The sequence below is a fragment of the Meriones unguiculatus genome, chromosome 1, assembly GCF_030254825.1.
Source record: "Meriones unguiculatus strain TT.TT164.6M chromosome 1, Bangor_MerUng_6.1, whole genome shotgun sequence".
Classification (NCBI taxonomy): domain Eukaryota; kingdom Metazoa; phylum Chordata; class Mammalia; order Rodentia; family Muridae; genus Meriones; species Meriones unguiculatus.
Genome location: NC_083349.1, coordinates 157,585,538 through 157,608,205, shown reverse-complemented (window position 1 = coordinate 157,608,205; position 22,668 = coordinate 157,585,538). Strand labels below are relative to the sequence as shown.

At 36.9% G+C, this 22,668-nt stretch overlaps 1 long non-coding RNA gene across 2 annotated transcripts in view; it reads right to left on the bottom strand.

Moving 5' to 3' along the window:
* Positions 1–2,347: 2,347 nt before the first annotated feature.
* Positions 2,348–22,668, bottom strand: part of LOC132652205 (uncharacterized) — a 32,977-nt gene continuing 12,656 nt past the window's right edge. Inside the window, exons 2-4 of one of the 2 annotated variants that reach the window (XR_009589686.1) lie at positions 6,484–6,688; positions 5,284–5,607; positions 2,348–3,000 (exon numbers count right to left, since the gene is read on the bottom strand). This is a non-coding gene — a long non-coding RNA (uncharacterized LOC132652205). The remainder of the gene's footprint in view (positions 3,001–5,283; positions 5,608–6,483; positions 6,689–22,668) is intronic. The other variant, XR_009589688.1, reaches the window with a different exon arrangement.

Below are 22,668 nucleotides of genomic sequence, written 5' to 3'. Positions count from 1 at the left end.
AGTTCTACAGGAACTTCTGTGTCTTTGCATAGTTAACAATGACAGAAATAGACTGCCGCTGTGTGTTTGAGATGCAGATATTACGTGATAATTCATCAAACAGTATATTGGAGAACATTTTTGCTAGAAGCCATCAAAAGTCAGGAGGAAAATTATTTCTCCTGTGATTTATAAGACAACATCTGCTTTAACATTTTCCCCAAGCATACTTATGTATCATTTTCTCCCAAATACTGTTTCTCAACTCAAATAGCTTCAAGTTTAAACAACCTTAAACTGATCAGGTCTGTGATGAAGTGATGAAGTTTTGAGTGAGCAATACCTTAATCAGAAGATAACGATTATGTTTAAAATGTAACTGTTCACTTGATGTTAATTTAACAGAACTCATAGAAATAACAGTGATGAAAATAGATATACTGTCACTGATCTTCGCTGATTGGATCAACAGAACAATTCTCATTTGCTGTAGTGTGTGGCTTTACCCAGCCACCATTCTGTATGAATGCGTTTCCTTTTTGTTAGCTCTTGAACCACCACCATGCAGTGTCACTATGAATAGCTTTCTTAATAACTGGGCTGGTTTCTCATTGACAAAAGGTACAATTAAAGGTGCTGCTTGGTCTTCAAAGACAGTTGTCCGTGCTGCTCAGAACTGTATATATTTTATGATTAATATTCTCAACATAGAAGATTTCAGTGACTCTCACAGCTAGTAAATTGACCAGGATACACATGAGTCTCTTAGATTCTATATTCCATGTTTTTTCATTACTCAAGCAAGATTTCTGGCTCTTGTTGAATTTCCTGGAGTCCCAGAATGAGTATGATATTAATGGTTAAGAGTTTCCACTAAGCCACACAATTTGTGTGTCTATAAAAGTAAAATGCATTTTCCTCTTAGAACTTCCATTCCTAAAAACATACACATTTTTCTTTTTCTTATTTCTCTAAACTTTGGTAATACTTATTTAGTATTACAAAAGTAATATTAATTATTGTGCTACTTCAAAAATATCTTTGCTATTAGTAAATTACTTAGTGGTAAATGGACATGAAATTCCAACTTACTTTCAAATAGTTAAGACCACAAAAGAGAGGAGGAGGAGAGAGATAGAAAGTTCTATATTGCAAAAAAAAAAAGCAATAAAAGTATCTGAACACAACCTGATAGTGATTTTGAGAAAAGACTTTTACTTGAGTTACAAATTTTGCTTTTGCAATTTCTTTCAAGTTGGAAACATATAAAAATGTAAAAGTTATAGGGAACAATAACTAAAACATCTAGTAGCTGCACCCGCCACTCATAATGTAGAACAGCTGGGGGCTCTTTTTGTAGTCTCTAGTATAAAAATATTTAGCATGTAGAATCACAGTTTACAAACATGTTTAATCTGAAATCAATCAAGTTTTCTGATTTAATCCTATGCTTCAGGAAATCCAGGAGACAGGCCAGCAAATGCATGACATGCTGAGGAAAGAGATGTCAGAAGTTGGCCTGTTCACTCGGAAAAAGTGACCTAATTTTCAGCAGCCTAACTTATTTAGGTATGGGTCTGTTTCATGTTAAATTTGTCTACAGACATAAGGAAAAATATCAGATAAATTTCAAGTGACACATTAGTGAAAATTCGAAAAATCAGCATAGAGAATTGTTATGAAATTATGGTAAGAATTATTGTTAATGTTATTTTGTACTACAATAAAATTATGTTTATAAGGGAATTTTTAAATTGAATTTTCATTGTATTTTAGAAGAATATAAGATATTTAGAGGTGTTTATTGTAATGTCTGAAGTTTAATTAGTAACTTTCAGGAAAATTGATCTAAAACTGGAAAATAATAGTAACTTTTAGATCAAAGTGCTTGCTACATGAATTAAACTACTCCAAAAATTTTGTATGATTAGCTATTCATAATGTTTTCTAGAATAACATGAAATGAAATAATGCATTGTTAACCCAAGCTGACTGGGTTTGACAAAGAAGTCAGAAGACAGACCTTTGAGAAGTTACAATCACAGACCAATGAGATTGATAAGCATAAATTAAAATTAGACATAGAAAGCCATAGACTCTGGCTCTGCCTCTGGTCACATTCCCTGGGTCTGGGAATGAATTGTAAATTTTAATATGCTCTTAAAATAGAATGCACATTTAACATCAGCTCAAATTTTCTTCTTTACCAACCTGTGTGTTTTGATAATAAAAAGATCATATTAAAAAAGAAGGGATAACAGCTTTTCAAGGAGAACAATTGATGTTTATCATATTGTAGGAAAATAATTTCTTTTTCTTTCTTTATTTAGTTTTTATTTATTTACAACTTATTTATTTTATATCCCAATTGTAGACTCCTCCCTCATCTCCTCGAAGTCCCACCTCTTCCCTCATCCCCTTCCCCTAGTCAACTGAAAGAGGGTGTTCCTCTCCCCTGCTATCTGCTACTAGCTTATCAAGTCTCATAAGGACTGCCTGGATACTCTTCCTCAGTGGTCTGGCAAGGCCACATCGCAAGTGGCAGGTGATCAAAGAGCAGGCAACCAAGTTCATGACAGAGGCAGCACCTGCTCCCCTTACTCGGGTACCCACGTGGAGACTGAACTGTCAACCGGCTGCATCTGAGTAGGGGATCTAGGTCCTCTTCATGCATGGTCTTCCGTTAGTGCATCAGTATCTGCAGGACCACCAGGGGTCAGAATTTTTAGCTTTGTTGGTCTCTTTGTGGGGCTCCTGTCTCCTTCATGTCCTTCTATCCCCATTTACCTCTTCCATAAGACTTCCTGTGCTGATCCAAAGTTTGGCTGTGAGTCTCAGCATCTGCTTCAATCTCCTGTACAGTGGAGCCTTTCAGAGGAATCTCTATAGTAAGTTCCGATTCTGTTCTTTCTCTTCTATCATTCCTGGTGTCTATCTTGTTTGCCATTCTGAGTGAGATTTAAACATACTCCCTAGGGTCCTCCTTGTTGTTTAGCTTCTTTGGGTCTGTAGATAAATTTTCTGTAATCAATAAAGAAACAGCAGAAAGAAACACAGGTCACTGACTAGCAAAGCAAAAAGAAAAAAAAAAAGATCACTTAGGAGAGAAAGGGCTTGAAATGGGAAAGGGCAAAACAGCTAAATTCATTGCAGCCAAAAAGCTGGATAATGAGGGGCTTTATTTATATTTTATTTACAGATAGCTACCTTGTTGAAAACAAAGTATGGCAGCCTGCAATCCTCCTAATTCCTGAAACACATTTGCTGGGTAAGTGCAGCTAACACCCTTCAACAAAGAAGCTTCTCTCTATTGCAAGATCCAGAATATCAGGAAGGCTGCTGTGAAACAGGATGAGAACATCGTTGGATGAATCTCATGGAGTTCCACTCCTGGACACAGAACTACAGGAAACAAATGCATATACCGAAAGACTAAAAACATTCACAGTGATGAGCACCTTAATTGTTTGTTTATCTAATACAAAATGGCCCAGTACCAACCCTGAAACCATATATATATATATATATATATATATATATATGCAACAAACTTTGATTTGGTCAACTGTATTTGTATATTTATGTATACTTATACATATATAATAAAAGCAAAAAGAAAAAGAGGCTGGCATCTTGAGATAGGAAGGACATGGGTGGGTTGAGAAATGGTAGCTCTGTGGAAAAGAAGTGAAGAAAGTTATATAGTACTACACTAACAAAAAAACCTATTAAAAACAACATTAGACATATAGAACTAGATGATGGAACTATAGGTTCCATCTACGAACTGTGAAAACACAGGCATGATGTAAGCTTATCATCTTTGATGCTCCAGGAAGGAGAAATATAGGAATATTAAGGGGGGCTGTGAAAATAGCTAAAGTACTTACCTTCTGAGCATATGGACACAAATTCCATAATCCAAACCATTGTCAAAGAGTAGTACTTAAAGACTTTAATTTTTTCAATATCTTTTAAAATTTCATTTTAATTTAATTTTTATTTAGTCACTTTACCTCCCTTCTCTCCTCCTGGTACCACCTTCCCTCTGTCACCCTTTTCTTCTCTCCTCCCTGTTCCTCAGAGAAGTGGAGCTTTTTCCCCACCCCTAAACCCACTGCAGCATTTCAAGTCTCATCAGGACTGAATGCATCCTCTTCCAGTAAGACCAGGCAAGGCAGCCCCACATGTGAGGGGCTTGACTTTTGCCAGCTGAGAACACTCTGGGTGGACTTTGAGGACAGGACATATATAGAGGCCCACACACGTGAGACAACACTTTTTGAATCAACATTGCTGTGCTGATCTTCATGTATTGGTATAATGTTCCTTTGGAATGTACACACCTTAACCCTTGTTCATTCAAATGCGATTTCTCTCCCTCACTCCCTGGTTTCAATCTGTACATTGCTTTGTCATACTTATTCTAAGCATCACTTGTCTCAGCTTTGTGTAAACATGCCAAAATAAAACAACCAGCCACAATGTTGAGCAATAGAAAGGAAACAGGAAGAGAGGGAGGAGCTAGAGGACAGGGAGGTGGGGGAGGCAGAAAGGAGGAGAGAAAGACAGGAGAGAGCTGAGAGAGCAGAGGCAGGAGGAGAGGTCTTGGAACAATGTGGAGAATGAACTGGATCTAAGATTTCACAAAAGCAAGTATAATGTGGGAAATCTTAAAGTTAGGAAACTATGAGGGTTTGGAGGTTTAGGATGGAGTAACTATTGCCCAGCATTGTGTTTTAGGTTAACTAAATAATCATAGTCTCTGTGTGGTGCTTTGGTTATACAGCTGTTTAGGATTAACAGCAGCATTTACTAAAAGACATATCAATAGCAAATATTAATGATCTAAATACAACATTTGTGCTTTGATACTTGGCTCTGCAGAAAGAAATGTTCCAGAGTTTCTCCAGGCAATCCAACTGGGTTGTTATGCTTTCACTGTTTTGTGTTGGTCTTTGGACTGGACTGCGGTGTCCTGACAACTGTGTCTGGTAATCCTGTAATGACCCATCAACCCTAATCAGCAGGAAGCAGATAAAAGAGAACTACAGCCTTTTTTCCCCTACTAATCTACTACCTAAGGTTGCAAGGCATTGGAAAGGAGGAAAAGGTGCTTAAGAACCCTAAATAAGGTAAATCTAAGCCTACACTACTTTTTTTTTTTTTTACAGATTTTTAAATGTTTATTTGTTCCTTTTATATCCCGAATGCGTCCCTTCCCAGTCTTACCCTCCCACCCTTTTCCCTATTTCCCCTCCCCTTTTCCTTGGAAAAGGGGTGCTTTTCCCTTTACCACCTTACCTTGCACATCCAGTGGCATAAGGACTAAGCACATCTTCTTCCACTGAAGCCATACAAGGCAGCCAAGCTAGGGGCAAATGATCTAAAGAAGAGACAGCTCCTGCTCCACTTGATAAGTGACCCACATGAAAACCAAACTGTCTTTTAGTTACATATGTTTTGGGGGCATAGGTTCAGTCCATGCCTGCTCTTTGGTTTGTGCCTTGTCACTATAAGCCTTCATAGTTGACTCTGTTCAACTTCTTGTGGAGTTGTTCCCTCCAGGTCATTCTATCCTTCTTGTCACACTTCCACAAGACTCTCTGAAGTCCACTTAATGTTTAGCTGTGGGTCAGAGCATATTTTTTGATCAGCTGCTGGGTGGAACCTTTCAGAAGACAGTTATTATGCTAGGCTCCTGTTTGCAAGCATAGCAGGGTATCATTAATAATGTCAGGGGTTGGCTCTCTCCTGTGGGGTGGGTCTCAGGTTGGGAAAATAAAAGATTAAAAATAAGAATTTAAAGGAGAAACTACAAAGAAGTCTTTAGACCCATGATTATAAAACAACAGTTAATTGTGTTCCGTGGAGGAATGTTTCCTTTGAAAATGTACAAGAAATAAATTTATGGAAGAAAATGTTCTATTTTCTGAATATACAAAAGAAAGAAAAGTTCAATAATTTGCTAAAACTCATTAGACCAAATGTAGCTAAAGCAGGTACAATTTGCTCATGTAAATATTCTGTTCATTGGGTTAAAAATAAAAATTGTATAATTAAAACATTAGTCTACATTTTGATACTCACTAAGTTATAGTCTTCGTTTTCTAAATAATTGTTGTTGTTTCCCCTCCCCTTTTCCTTGGAAAAGGGGTGCTTTTCCCTTTACCACCTTACCTTGCACATCCAGTGGCATAAGGACTAAGCACATCTTCTTCCACTGAAGCCATACAAGGCAGCCAAGCTAGGGGCAAATGATCTAAAGAAGAGACAGCTCCTGCTCCACTTGATAAGTGACCCACATGAAGACTACTGGACATTTGAAATCTCTGTACTCCATACATATTGTTGTTCTACTGGACATTTGAAATCTCTGTACTCCATACATATTGCTTAAAGCCCTAAACTTAACATAAATAGGAAGACCATGAAAAGTGCAGAATCAAAACTGGACATGTCAGGATGGCTGAAAAGAGATGACTGTGTTTCATTATATTTTACCTCTTTTGTCCCAGAGTTGCTACTGGATAGTCACTGAGAAAGTACACTTGCAAATATATGAGGGAGAGCTATAGAACTCCCATTTTTTTTTCCTTGTAATCAAACTACTCTGGCCATTCTTTAGGATGCCTTGCAAGGGATAAAATCCAGTTATATACTTCATAAGCTGGAACACAGAGTCAACAGGCACTCGCATTTGAATATCCTAAAAACAGAGCAAAAATGAACTCACATGAGCACCTACACATACGCATACATCACATACAGCAGAGGTTATTTATTCTACAGAACTGAAACCACAATGTTCCCTTTCCTCCAGGCAAACTGCAAATGACTATAATGTCTATGCTCTGGCTGTTTAAATGTAACCTTTTTACATTCCATACACAGATGAGCTTGTGTGAGGTTTCTCCTTCTCTAAAAGGCTGATTTTATTTAGCATAATGTACCCCAGCTTCATTTATATTATTGGAAATAAAAATGTGTGTGTTTTTTTGTTTCACTATGATAGGAATATGGTACAGGAGAGAAAAATGTTCTTCCTTTTCAAAAGTGGTATTTTTTTTCTTAAAAGAGCCTGTAAAATAGTCCAGATGTGTTTTGCATATTCTGAAGTGAGAAACTGAAATAACTAAAGCTCAAATTACTGAACTATAATGAACCCTCAGAATTGAACATGAAGAACCCTGTGAAAGGGAACATGAATGAGATGCTTAATCTCTGCTTTCACATTTATACTCTCAGAGGCCTAGACCACGCCCCTCTCCTTGCTGCATGTGGAAGGCCCATACCAGCAGGCAAGAGCCCCTCTCCACTCCAGACATTTATCAGGTGTAGACAAACTACAGCCCAACTAAAATCTCACATTTGATATTAAAACAAGAGCATATTTATATAACATAACTGAGTTTACAAAGACACAAAAACTTCCATTACAGTATATCCCAAAGGAACACACATAGATCTTCATTATAAGATAAGCACACACAAGACAAGCAAACAGAAGCTCTTTTAGTTACAGTTACAGTTTCGGTAATAAAACACCATGACCAAAGCCACTCAGGTAGAGCAGTTTATTTGTCTTATGCTTCTACATTACAGTCATTGAGGAAGTCAGGGCAGGAACTCAAGCAGGGCAAGATAGAAGCTGATTCGGATCCCATGAAAGAGCAATACTTACTGGCTTGCTCCTCATGGCATACGTGTAAAACCCAGACCCAACAGCCCAGGGATGGTACCATCCATATTGGACTGCACCCCCAACCATCTTTTACTAATTAATAAAAAAATGTTTACTGCCAGATTACATAGAGGTATTTTCTTAGATTGAGGTTTCCTCCTCTTGGATGACTTTAGCTTGTGTCAAGTATCATAACACCATCCAGCACGATGTGGAAGCAGCCAAAACACAGAAAAAATGTCCCCCTCTATCAGACACTAAAGAAAGCAAAATAATAATAATAATAATAATCCCCCCTCCCCTGTAGTCCACATCAGAGCCCAGGTCCACAGGTACCTTGTGGCTAGATGTTTGGTCTTCAAAACTACAAGAAAGTAGGAAGGTAGATTTGTTAAAATAAGGATTTTCCCAAGAATTTTCAGACATGAGATGGAACGCTGAGGTTCATGCAAGTGTTCAGTGGAGATTTTGAGTAAAACTGAAATATTTGTCTGCATGAATTAATTCAGCAAGCTTAATAATTTATGGATGGAAGTTAGGATAAGTTCTTCATTTGGTTCATGTTTGAGACCCTCAGGATCTATTCATGATTTAAACATTCATTAACAAAATTCATATAATTTGTAATACATGCTAATGTGGAACCTTGGTGGTTTACTGTCCACTTTTCTAAATCTATTTCATGCCAGAAAATGACAGACTTTAGTGGTCCTGGTAAAGATCTGGGAATTTGTGGCCAGCCTAGGATGCATAAGAAGCGCCATACAGTCATAGCTATCTAGTGAGACCTGTTGTAGAAAAACCAATGAACCAATCAAACAAACAAATAAACAAAACTTCCAAGCTTATTTATAATAATATTTTTTCTGAATTTACTAATTGGCTAATATTTTATTTTTATTTTTTTAATTTAATTTAATTTTTTATTATCAATTACATTTTATTAACTCTGTGTCCCTTATAATAATATTGATACTATATTTTACTTAAAATTTTGAGAAAAAATATATTAGTAAGTCTCAACAGCATCATATCTGGCATATAAAATTCATTCAATAATCTTGATCCAGGGCATGATCTTCACAATTAGACTCATGTTCCAGTGCCTGAGTTTATCATCATTTTTCTATGAAGACACGCTTTTATTTTTTTGTGCTTTTATCTTATTTTTAAAAAAAATAAGATTCAATAAAAAATAATATCTTCAATGGTATTAACAACAATATCCCTGTATCAGATTAATTAAAGGTTCTCTACTATTTGGTTGATTAGAATTAGTTAGTGGTGACAATGAGGAAAGCTAGGTGTTAGGATATATATTTTAAAATGCCACACACTCAACAGATCTGATAAGAAGAGATTTGCTCAAGTACACAACAAGGACATTTGTTCAACCATGTTTGTAGCAGCTTTAATAGCCAGAACTTGGAAACAACCCAGATGTCCATCAACAGAGGAATGGATACAGAAATTGTGGTATTTTTACACAATGGAATACTACTCAGCAATCAAAAAGGAGGAAATCATGAAATTTGCAGGTAAATGGTGGGATCTAGAAAAGATCATTCTGAGTGAAGTATCCCAGAAGGAGAAAGACAAATGTGGTATATACTCGCTTATATAGACCTACAAGATATGATAAACATAATGAAATCTACATACCTAAAGAAGATAATCAATAAAGTGGACACGGGCAAAGATGATCAATCCTCATTTAGAAAGACAAATGGGATGTGCATTGAAAGTATGACAGGAGTCTACTGCAAAAGGCATCTGAAAGACTCTACCTAGCAGTGTTTCAAAGCAGACACTAAGACTCATAACCAAACCCTCGGCAGAGTGCAGGGAATCATATGAAAGAAGGGGAGTTAGTATGATATGGAAAGAATAGGAACTCTACAAAGACCAAATATATCCGGGCACAGGGTCTTTTCTGAGACTGACACTCAACCAAGGACCATCTATGGATATAACCTAGAACTTCTGCTCGGATGTGGCCCGTGGTAGCTCAGTAACCAAGTAGTTTTCCAAAGTAAGGGGAACAGGGACTATTTCTAACAGGATCTCAAGGGCTGGCTCTTTGACCTCCCCCCCACCCCGGGGGAGGAGTAGTCCTGTTAGGTCACAGAGGAGGACTTTGCAGCCAGCCCTGAAGATACCTGATAAAACAGGGTCAAATGAAAGGGGAGGAGGTCCTCCCCTATCAGTGGACTTGGAAAAGGGCAGGGAGGAGACCAGAGAGTGAGTGTGGGGTTGGGGAGGGAATGAGGGAGCGGGATACAGCTGGGACACAGAGTTAACAAAATGTAACTAAAAAGAAAAATAAAATTAAGAGTATAAATAACCCCCCCAAAAAATTAAAAAAAAAATCAAGATAGAAAAAAAAAAAAAAAAGAAGAAGAAGAGATTTGTTTGGGGAAGGAAAAGGGAGAGGAGTTAGGGGTTGAGTTGGCCATGAGGGTAGAGAAAGAAAGAAACATAGACAGAGACAGCGGGAAAGCACAGAAGGGAATGTGGAACATGGTGGGAGGCCTGAGAAAGAAAGCCAGAGAGAGCTGGGAAGGGGAGAGAAACCGAGGCAGAGAGGGTGCCATGAAGGGTCAGTCTTTTATATGTTGTGCTCAGCTAAAACACCTCTGCCAGATGTGTCTGTCACACACCTGGAGTCAGTGTGTGATGACATCATTAGGTTTGTAGTCAACCTAGAAGCAGGCTGCCTATATGCTAACACTAGGAGTGACAGTTTGCAATTTAATTAACCCCTGGGAAGCATTATATTGACTATTTATTATTATGGGAAATGTTAGTTGCCGTTAAATTATATTTTATTTAAAAAATTAAATAAAAACTAACCATAAAGCATTTCATCAATGCAATGAAAATACAAGAAGCTGGTAACAACTTTTTTCTTCCATAAGAACTATAAGGGGGTTATGTAAATATTTTGTTTTATTATATATGTATATTATACATATTACATATATAATAAACTGGGTGATTTTCCTAAGTAAGAATGAATCTAAAAATAAGTGTGCCTCATTAATTATAATCTAAGCCTCCAATAGTTAATAATAAAATTTTCTTGATAAAATATATTTTAATTATTCACTGTTTGGCAGGGCTCCTACATCCTGGCCTCAGAGATATTTCCTCAACAAAGCTAATCAATAAGGCCTCTGAAGTGAGAAAATAACTAGTATTTAAGATATAAACTTAAATTTCAGAATGAGTAAAATAGGAAATTTGGAATTGCCAAGATACTGTTATTTATAATCATTTTTCTGAAACTATAGGTAGTGACAACATTGTTTGATTTAGCCATCCCAAAATGTGTGTGTGTGTGTGTGTGTGTGTGTGTGTGTAGCTACAGAAAGTTATTATGTGAAATTTTTTTAAAGTGTTGCAGGAGTAGTGTAACTTTAACATACATTTTCTTGCAGACTGAAGGTAAATATTGGCTTATTTGAAAAATAAAGCCATGTTAACAAGGCAAATTAAAAAGTTTTAATAAAGTTATTTTTACTGAATTTAAACATTTTATTTCTATATAACATGTCTCCCTCAATGCACAGAGATAATAGTGCAAAGAGGACAAAAAATGTAAGAGCCAGAGAGGTGTTGCACATTTCAACTCAAATCAGCTGTGGCTGCATGCATAATCCTTGAGTAATATCAACCTACCAAAATTTCAGAACTGGCGAGAAATGGCTGGTAAAGTCCCATCTGTAGCTGATGACCTGTTGGTGATTCATAGCTGCTGGGGAAGAGAGGTGTCAGTTTTCTTCGGGGATTCAAGCACTGGGAGGCTTTTCATGCTCCAGAAGAGGACTGTTAGCCACATACATATAGGCCGCACTAAATATACGCAGTAGGTGTTTTTTAAAAACCGTACTCTTTAGGAGAGCAAAGTGAAGTCATGGAGAATGTGGGAATTTGAGGGGAGGGAATGTATGGATTTAAACAATCATGTCATGTGTGCCGGAATCAAACAGTTCTTGAGTTCTTGAGTCGGGAGTGAGGATTAATATTATTTAAATAAACACACAGCACACAGGAAACTTTTTTAAAGGTCCAGACTGGACAGCCACAGCAAAAGGCAGGCTGCTGCAGCAAGCAGTGCAAGCAGCAAGTCTCAAGTCTCTGCCTCCTCCTCTGTCTCCAGCCCTCTGTTTCCTAACATTTAGATTTCCCACATTATACTTGTTTTTTGTGAAATCTTAGGTCTGGTTCATGCTCCACGTCCTCCAAACTCTCTCCTCCAGCTCTGCTTTCCTTGCGCTTCTCTTGTGCTCTGCTCTAGCTCCTTCTCCTCCCACCCATCTCCTGCCTTCTGGCTCCTCCCCTTGCACAACATTGTATCTAGTTGCTTTAGTTGTATCCTGTTCACAGAAGAGTTGAGACAGGATGCTTGGAGCATCATCTTCAGCCTTCTTCTGCAGTAACTGTCAGCCTGTCTTTTTATTGTAGAGTTTCTAAGCCAGAGTAGAAACATCTCAGAACAATGGTTAATTTGCACAAAGAGCCTGAGGAAGAGGTGTGACCCTCACAAGCTATCCTACCTGCTGTCACAAACAAAAGGAGATGGACTTGCAAATTCTACCCAGCCTTTAGAGAAGGTCCAATAAAAGCAGTCTCTCCGCTGAGATTTAAATATCAAAGCAGCTGCCAGTGGCACTGCTCCTGTGCACATTTGAAATCATCATATGATAAGAACAAAAATGTTTCTTAGTAACAAAAAGAATTTAATGATCACTATGCCTTACGATTTAATTGTTACACTGTGATTCATGAAGCACTGTACCTATTTCTATTGGAATAATTACAGTTATGTTATGAACACTGTTTGACATTGATATTGATGAAAAACTAAAATAAATCACATACAAAGCTTTATTTTTACCTCTGATAACTCTTTTGACAATATCAATGCATTTTATATATTTTTAATGGGACCAAGTAAATTGGATTTTAAATATTGACTTTGCCATTATTTTACAGATTATGTAGTTGTGAGATCCTCCTACCAGTGAATGATAAACTGGATATATGTTTTGGTTTGTGGTTTCTCTCATAAGGTGGATTTAGTGTTAATCTCAGTATCAGATATAACAGATAAGCCTTTGATATAATGCTGTATCAAAGTTGTATTAAGTTATAGAAACCTAATCATCAGAAATGCCTTCTTAAATTCCAAGAGATGGAGAGAAACATGCTCCAAATTACTCTTTATAAATCTGAGCAAAACTGATATTTATTTTGCTTATTTCTGAGGAATTTATTTATTATTTGTCATGGGTGTATTGGGTTGAAAGGTTAATCAAGGAACATACTCATAACATATCAAATGATTTCAGATTCTACTTTACACTCTCAGTACTTTCTATGTTTAATTAGAGGAAAATGTTAGTAATAAAGAAAAAAAATCTACATTTTAAGTTCCTTAACTTTCAAGATAAAATGGTGATCAATTTTGTTACTATTCTATCCTTTCTGACTTAAAGGTAGGATTTAAAGCAAAGGTAGGGGGTTGAAAGTATGAATTAATATGCCAAAAGGAATTATCTGGGGAGAAAAGACCCATTCACTAGTGATTCATCATGATCTGTGCTCTTGTGATTTGTCCATCAGAAGATATGCTGGAATTCATGGCCTACTCACATTTGGACCATCTATGTCTTCTCATTTCTCTCAGCATCAACATAAAACTAAAGAGCAATTTATTTTCACACAAACTGTGACACATTTAGAACTTATCAATAGTTCATTCCTTGTGGAGACTTAAGCTCAGCAATGGCCCAGGCTTGTGAAGAGAGACAAAACACAAAAAAAGCATCCAGGCTGCTTGCTAAAGATCCTCATTGGCTTTCTCTTCATCCTTTCTTCTTCAGTACACATTTATTAATGTGCATGTTCACAGAAAGGGCTACAAACCTCACAGGAAAAAAAAACTAAACTAAACTAAAAAGTGGTGTTTCAATAAAAGAAATCTGTTAACTACATGAAATATTAAAAATCACTACAACTTTGAAAATTTTGAGTCAATTAAGAAAACTCAAATTTCATTTTGGTTTGCAATCAAATGAAAATAAATTTTACAAGTCAGTTTAAATTTGAAGCAACCTTTTCACTGATGGACAAACACCCATGGCCAATGCTCCTTAATAGCAACACTGAGAGGAATCCTGGTTAAAACGTGGATAGAAATATTTTTAACTCTAGATCTTGCTTAAAAGGTATCTCATTGACATTATAAAGACATTTTACTTAGATTTTCTTCTCTTTAAAGCTGAACATTAATTAGTCATTTTTAATCTCTATTTTTTACTGAAATGTGGGTTTAAAATGAATTACTAGTAAAAATGGTGTCAGGATATTTTACTACAATTTCACAGTTATGTTCAGTCATAAAAAGATCCATTATTTTTTAATGAGAAGGACAGATTTATCTCTGTATATTCTTTCAAGTATAATAAATTCTATAGAAAGGTAGAAATTAATGGAAACAATCTAGAGTGAGTTTTGTGGTGCTTCCACATCTTCTTAACTCTGTCAACTGAAAGTGCAATTTCTATTCATTTATGATGTTTTATTAACCTGGCACGATTTTCAAGAGATGTTTCATCTTTAGCAGATGCTACAAAATTACTCATATGGCAGTATATTACAGCACATATTAAAACCCTAAACCATTAGAATTGAATTCAGGTAAAGTTCTTGAGTACATTCTGTGAACGATAAATGATTTATATGCTTGTGTTGATTATTTTGTGGAAGACAGATGCTCTACTTCTGTTTCAGAAATGAGTAAAATGTTACATTGGCAAGAGCAAAGGAAATAATTTTTTTTTTGAGAAATAGAGAACAGAAGGGGACAAGAGAGAAGGAAATGAGGTCTGAAATGAAGAAGTAGAGAGAAAGGGTTGAGAAGATGGTAAAAGTAAGAGAAGCAAAAAAAGGAAAGAAGGGAGAGAGATAGTATAGGGGAGATAAAGAAAGAAATGTAAGAATTACCCAAGAGTGAAGAGGTGAGGAAATAGCAGAGAAAACAGAAGAAAGAAATTCAAAAGCCTTGGATAGGCTAAATAGATTTAAGTTAGCTGAGGTTCAGAAGATGTGGAATCCACACTACTGAGCTTACCCTTTGCGATCTTGATAAAATCAGAGTTTTCTTTTACAACTAAAGTAAGTGAATAAGAGAAAAATAAAGAATATACTTTCAAACAATGATCGAAAAGTCACTAATCAGTTCCTTTAGAAAGAGGACCAGGGTTAAGTTGATCAATTCTCACTTACAAAGAAAATGGGATATGCATTGGACATAGGAGAAAACAAGTAACAGGACAGGAGCCTATCACAGAGGGCCTCTGAAAGACTATCTAGCAGTGTATCAGAGCAGATACTAAGACTCATAACCAAACCTGCAGCAGAGTGCAGGGAATCATATGAAAGAAGGGGGAGTTAGTATGATGTGGAAAGGATAAGAGCTCCACAAGGACCAAACATATCTGGGCACAGATGTCTTTTCTGAGACTGACACTCCACCAAGGACCATGTATGGATCTAACCTAGAACCTCTGTTCGGATGTAGCCCATAGTAGCTCAGTAACCAATTGGTTTTCCCTAGTGAGGGGAACAGGAACTATCTCTGACAGGAACTCAATGGCAGGCTCTTTGACTTCCTCCTCACCCCCCCCCCCAAGGGAGGCGCAATCCTGCTAGGCCACAGGAGGACTTTGCAGCCAGTCCTGAAGATACCTGATAAAACAGGGTCAGATGAAAGGGGAGGAGGTCCTCCCCAATCAGTGGACTTGGAAAGGGACAGGGAGGAGATGAGGGAGGGAGGAGATGAGGGAGGGAGTGTGGGATTGGGAGGGAATAAGAAAAAAGAATTTCCAAATTAAACCAAGCACAGAGACAGATTTATTACTAGCTAACACTGATTAGTCTCTCCTTGTATTCTTTTTTAAATAAATTTTTATTTTTTATATATTAATTACAATTTATTCATTTTGTATTCCAGCTGTATTCTCCCTCATTCCCTCCACATCCCACCCTCCCTTCCTCTCTCCTCCCATGCCCTTCACCAAGTCCACTGATATGGGAGGTTCTCCTCTCCTTCCCTCTGACCTAGCTTATCAGGTCTCATCAGGACTGGCTGCATTATCCTCCTCTGTGGTCTGGCAAGGCTGCTCCTCTCCTCAGAGGGAGGTGATCAAAGAGTGTGACACTGAATTTATGTCAGAGACAGTCCCTGTTCGCCTTACTAGGGAACCCTCTTGGATACTGATCTGCCATGGGCTACATCTGAGCAGGAATTCTAGGTAATATCCATGAATGGTCCTTGGTTGTAGCATCAATCTCAGAAAAGACCCCTGTGTCAAACGATTGGAATCCATGTCATCTGTAAGGAAAGCTTTGGAGGGCTGAGAAAAGTTTCAATAATAACATGTAAATGGGTTCTGTGTGGTTTACTTGGTTCAATTATCAAAGTTCTTATCTTTAACTTAGCTGTTTGACTGCGTGTCATGATATCACAGACACTGACATTGCAATGCATGGTATAAACCACTATCTCTCTTCATATAGACTATCCCATGTTTTGTCTTCACAAAGCAATGCAACATTGATGCATTCTGCAAGTAGTCCCTTAGAGTCTGAAGTATTTTCTCAACATAAACATCTTGAGATTAGATTGGAAGTCTTCTTGTAGAAGCCTTCTTGAATCTAAGTCTTCAAATTAATACATGAACAAAGAATGTTGAAGAATAAGTGAATTATAAGGAAAAATTCTGGTCAGGAAGCTCAAAAGTAATTTGTCAATCCAGCAACCAGAACACAGGTAGTGATGATGATTATAAAAGTTCAAAAGACAGAACCTATCTTCTATACTTACTAAGACACCCAACAAAGATTAACATTAACAAAAAATAATAGTTGGAATTTTGCTTCTAACACAAATACAGACAGAGGTGAGAAATGGAGAAAAAAAAAGGAAGAGAAAAAGATGGGGCAGACATACATAGAAATATACAGACATCAAGAAACATACTAATAAAATAAAACTCAATCTGAATTTTTTTCTTTCTTGGCTATATTTTTTTTTTCTTTTCCAGAGCTAAGGACTGAACTCAGGGCCTTGCACTTGCTAGGCAAGTACTCTGTCACTGAGCTAAATCCCCAAACCCTCAGTCTGAATTTTTTCTCAGAGTATGTCTGATTAATGCTGGTTAATGAGACAGCAAAGCTCATTTATTACAGGATGGTACGTAGCATATCTGTTGTTTCTCCATTCCAAAAGTGAAGGTCTCTGAGATGATCTTTTTCATGAAACTTCTGCATGCAGATGGTGTATTCAGGCAGTATTGTGAAGAACTAGGTCTAGGATGAAAACTTTAATGCCCCTGGCTCCTGAATCTTATGCCCTGTGACCGAGAAGCATAGGGTCAAACTGATAGCTGATATAGAATTTTAGCATAGTATTGGAGTTAAAAAAGAACTTTACAACTACAGGATGCAAAGCAATGAGTCTAAATTAGTTAGCAGATTCTTCAGCTTAGTCACATATTGTTGGATATTTTTTATACGTTGACATATATTATCTATCTGACACAACATTTGAAAGCACTGGATGATATGGAAAGAATGTTAAAGGTGTGAGACTGAAAGCTTTCTGCACTGTTCAGGACGGTACCACACAATGTTCTGATGGAACCACGCTTCTTTCATCCATGCTTTTGACAAAGTATTTATTACTTTCAGTCAGATCTCCATAACCTCATATTTCTCAGACATTCCCAGAGGATTTTCATCACACCTGGATCGCTACTTTAAAGGTGGACATATTCTAACCCAGTTTTTCATCTCTCCAAGAGCAGCCTCCACTGATGATAGGATGTCCTTCCTATCAAATCTTTCACCTCATTTGTACATAGGAATGATCTCTATGTCTACTGAGAAGCAATAATATGTGGCTTTAATAAAGATACATAAAAATATTTCTAGTTGTGTGTATTATATTTTTCAGTTACATAAAATCTACTTTTCTGAGACAGATTCCAATAAGCCCAGGGTCTTATTATAGTATAATACAAATAAAATTGTCCGTGTGAAAAAGGGCACTGTTTTAAAATACAATGTGTGTGCTTGCTATTTTAAACATATAAATGAAATTTAAGCCATATTTTTATAAATTAAAGGGTAAAAAAAATGTGGAATATAGGCTGACCGTTGCTTATTTCTAGAACTCTCTTTTACAAAGGTCAGCATTTCTTGGGTCAACATATGCCTTGTTTATTACATATATATCTGAAATTTTTTAATTATATTTGTAGATTTGGTATGTTATTTGTAAGTGTAAATCAATTAATTACATTTAACCAATTCTTGTTCATACTGAATTGAATAGATAGTTCTATGACTACTCAAAATTATGCCTCAGCACAATTTGGGGTTCTTTTGAAAGTATATTTATGAAGTAGTGACATTGAATAAGACTTGTTTCATTCATCTCCACATCTACTAAAGCAATATAAGTGGTTATGCAAAATTTGTAGTAAGATGTTTCAGACCTATGTTAAATTGAAATCCCCCATATTTTTAAATTTTAATTTGTTCATTTTATAGCCCAGTTGCAGCCCCCTCTCTCCTCTCCTCCCTGTCTCACCTTCCCTCCTTGATTTCCCTGTCCCCCTCTCCTACTCCTCAGAGAAGGGAAGCCTTCCCTTCACCTATCTGAGCATATCAAGTTGCATTAGGACTGAACGCATCCTCTTCCACTGTGGCCTGGCTAGCCCACCTGAGACTTTCTCCTCATCTTTTAAAGCCTATGTTTTCATTTAAACTGAGGACACAAGGTTCCCTTGGCCCAAGGATTTCCATGTTTTTGAGCACTAACAAGAAGAAGAGTTAAATGTCTATACAGATTTCCCTTTTCCTCACACCCACATGTCTGTCATTGTTAGCAATGGACACAACAGAGACCAAAGAGAAGCCTGATGCCAAGGTGAAGAAGGGAAAAGACGAAAGAATTGTAGGTTGTTACAAACACAAGGCAGAAAAAAAGATAAACAAACAGGAGCTCCACAATGAGGGTCTACACATTTTCAGTCAAGGATAGAGCAGTATAATTTAGGTTTCTGTGAGGCTAGCTGAGAGGTTCAGAATAAAGCGAAGGTACGCTGATCTTGAGGCTGAATAGAGTGCTTGGCAATGTGGCCATTCTAGAGTTTTAGCTTTAATCCCTTGAGTGGTGTAACCAGCAGATCTTCTAGGAAATACCTTTGAGTAAAGAAAAGCCAGGATCTTGCTTTCATTAATAGGCATTGTCCTGGTTTCTGAATTGAGAAGATGATGGACCAAAAGACCAGTGTTGATGGTACTGATAAGGACCAGAACAGCAGCTCTAAGAACATGGTCAGATTATGATGGAATTTTATATGTAGAACTGAAGCTCAAGTGATGTCTTCAGTATTGAACAGGGGAAGAAGTTTTGTGGAAGGGGAGAGGAACTTTTATTCTCAAACACCTTGAATTTACCAGTATTTAACCATGAAAATAGCTTTGGTTTTGTTGAGTACAAGAAGAGCTGCTGTTCAGTGGTTTGATATGAAAGGCTGTTTTTGAATATTGGTGTTTAGACATAGCTGAGAGTAGAGAGATTTATAAATGCCCTTAGTCTCAGCTTACCCCTTCCTGCATAACTGCTCAGTGACTGTAAAGCATTAATAATTTATTTGATCATCTGATATGCTTTACATTTGGAGCTTGTATATAATGCACTGATTAAATCACATTATGTGTAGCTGGGTGAACATATTATTAAACAAATTACCCCTTTCCGTAACCAAAAACTGTGCATCTGTAGCAAATGGAGGACTATTTTAATAAGGAGTAGTGTAATTATATCATGGTCATTACTTTTGCAAACCCATTGGCTTCATTTTGGAGGTGAATATCTTTCAATGAGGATATTTATTGCAAAGTAGAACTTTTAAAGTTATAATCAGTATTCATAACTCACTGAAAATATCTCTCCTTGAAAATAAGGAAGTATTGGAAAGGAGAATTTTAAGAAATTATTAAATTTAGCAGAAATATATCAAAACTAGACATTATTTCTTGTGAGTTACTCCATTGGTTTTCTTTCTTTCTTTCTTTCTTTCTTTCTTTCTTTCTTTCTTTCTTTCTTTCTTTCTATCATCATCATTTATGTAACTTCATTATCACAATATATCATCATATATTTATCTATTATCTATTTGTCATCTACCTATTGATTATTAAATTATCTATCATATATCTATCCACCATGTGTATATTTTGCTTGGAAAACAGAAAAAAATGCAAAGATGATAATAAATAATTGAATTTTACTTTTTCATTAATTTATGTATTTAAACACTTTACAGCCTGCTCACAATCTCATTCCTCTTCTTTTTCCAGTACCACCCTCAGAGAAGGGAAGACCCCACATAAGTACCAACCCACCCTGGCATATCAGGTCACAGCAGGACTGAACACATCCTCTCCTACTGAAGCCAGACAAGGCAGACCAACTAGGGGAAAGGGACACAAAGGCAGGCAACGAAGTCAGAGCAGTGGAGTCACTTTCACAGTATCTCTATGTTAAATTATAGCCCAACTTTATCAGGGTGTTTTTAACATCCCATCTCAAAAGTAGGAACTGAGTAATGGACATGACCCAAAACAAAGTCTGTAAAGTTTTGAGACATGTAAGACACTGACATATATGCATGTTTACATGCCTGAACGCAATGTGCATATATAAATAGGCCTTAGGCATGGAGGTTAACAGATTCCATAGCAGCTTTGAAAGTATAGGATATCAAGAAGTATTTACCTGCTAGAAGAAGAATGAGCATCACCCAAAATGGAGACTGGGACATTGGAATATCATAAACAAGGATTCAGTTACATTTTATAATTGAATAAAATGAAGGATTTCTCTGCTATGTTAGAAAAAAAAACCATAATTTCTTTAAAAGGTATGTATGGTTAGAGAATTATGGGGGGAGATGGCAAGTTGACAAGGGATGACTAAGATGGATTACTCTATTGTCAGTTACATTGTGCAGAAGGAACTTTTTAGAATTCCATTTATGTTAAAGTTTCATATTAGAAACTTTAGCTCTGAACTGTGTGAGACTGAATATGAACAAGAAAGGCTGAGGACCTGGTGTAGACCTGTGAAGATCCTGTACACACTGCCTCAGTCTCTGTGAGTTCATATTACTTTGATCATTTGGTTTATAAAGCCTTGTTTTCTTGGTGTTTTTCATGCCTTTTGCCTTCTCTTTCCTTTTTCCAGTTTTAAATTGAAGTCTTTATTTGGTGATCATTACAGATTACCTATAGCTATGCTAAACAATACAAAGAGATCTCATGTTGGACCTTCTTTGCTGTTTTACCAAATTTACCATTTTGCAAAGCGATAGTACATTCTCATGCCTAGGATATGAACAGTAACATAGTTTACTGACTTCATTCTCTTTTTTTCACCTTTTTTAAAATTTATTTTTATATTAATTACAGTTTATTCACTTTGAATCCTAGCTGTAGCCCCCTCCTACATTCCCTCCCAATCCCACTCCCTTCCTTATAACTTCCCATTCCCCTCTCCAAGTCCACTGATAGGGGAGGTCCTCCTCCCCTTCTATCTGACCCTAGCTTACCAGGTCTCATCAGGACTTTCTGCCTTCTCTTTCACTGGGTTCCCTAAGCCTTAGGGGAAAGAATTTGATGGAAACATTCAGTTTAGGGCTGAGTGTTTCAAGGTCTCTCATTCTTGGCATAATATCTGGCTGTAGGTCTGTGTACTTGTTTCCAAGTGCTACGGAAGGCAACTTCTCTAATGATGATTGGGATGGGCACTAATCTATGAATATAGCAGAATATTATCATCAGTCATTTTATTTCCTCCTCTTCTTCTTTCTTATTCTAGAACTGTAGTATTTGATTTTACCCTATGCCCATGGGCTGTCTAGATTCTTGACCACCCAAGCAGTGTTAAGTATGAGTTGTATCTAATAGAGTGGACCTCAAGTCAAATCAGATATGCCATTTGCAGGCAGGACAGCACTGAAGGTCAAAGGGTTTAGGGCTGGTTTTTATGTTTCCTTGATGGGTAGGGTGCAGAGTACCTTTCAGTACCAAAGATTCTAGGACATAGTATTGAGGGCTCTAGTTAAGGAGTAGCTTGGCTCTTCCACATCTATGAATTGTGTAGGTGTTGTCTTCCACCTCAAGGCCATGAGATGAAATAAATTGTCTCAAAGGTGGTTTGCACAGATATTTTTCAATGATGGGTAGTACATTGACGGAAATTGATTAGGAGTCAGGTTCATTCAGAAAATAGAAATATACCTCCTTCTTTATCATATTCTTTAAAAACATCCAAGCCTAAACATGGTGTGGTGGCACACGTCTTTAATCCCAGCACTCTGGAAAGCAGAGGCAGGCGAATCACTCTGAGTTAGGGGCCAGCCTGGTCTACAAAGCACGTCCATGACAGCCCAGGTTACACAGAGATACCCTGTCTCAAAAAACCATAGGGGCAACAAAAAAGAAAACAAACTTGTAGAATCATTGCACCTAGACCTTACTGAACGATGCCTGCCCTGTAGCCCAGAGCTATCATATTTCATGTATTTATTTAGATGTTTAAATCTCCCATATAAATTTTGTGTGTTTACTAAAATGTACCCCAAATTTTTTAACTTTTTTTTTTAGTAATCCACTGTCACTGTCCACTAAAATGAATGACACTTTATATATATATATTAAGTTTTTAAATAATATTTAGGGGTGTGGATTTAGATCAGTAAGAGATTGCTTATTGTGATAGTTAACCTTCATTATCACTTGGCTAAATTTTATAACAGAGACACAAGTCTGGGGGGGTATTTGTGGAGATGTTTCTGGGCAGATCTAACTATGAGTTATACCTTCTCTCCATGAGGGCATCAGTATCTCATGATTTGGGGTCC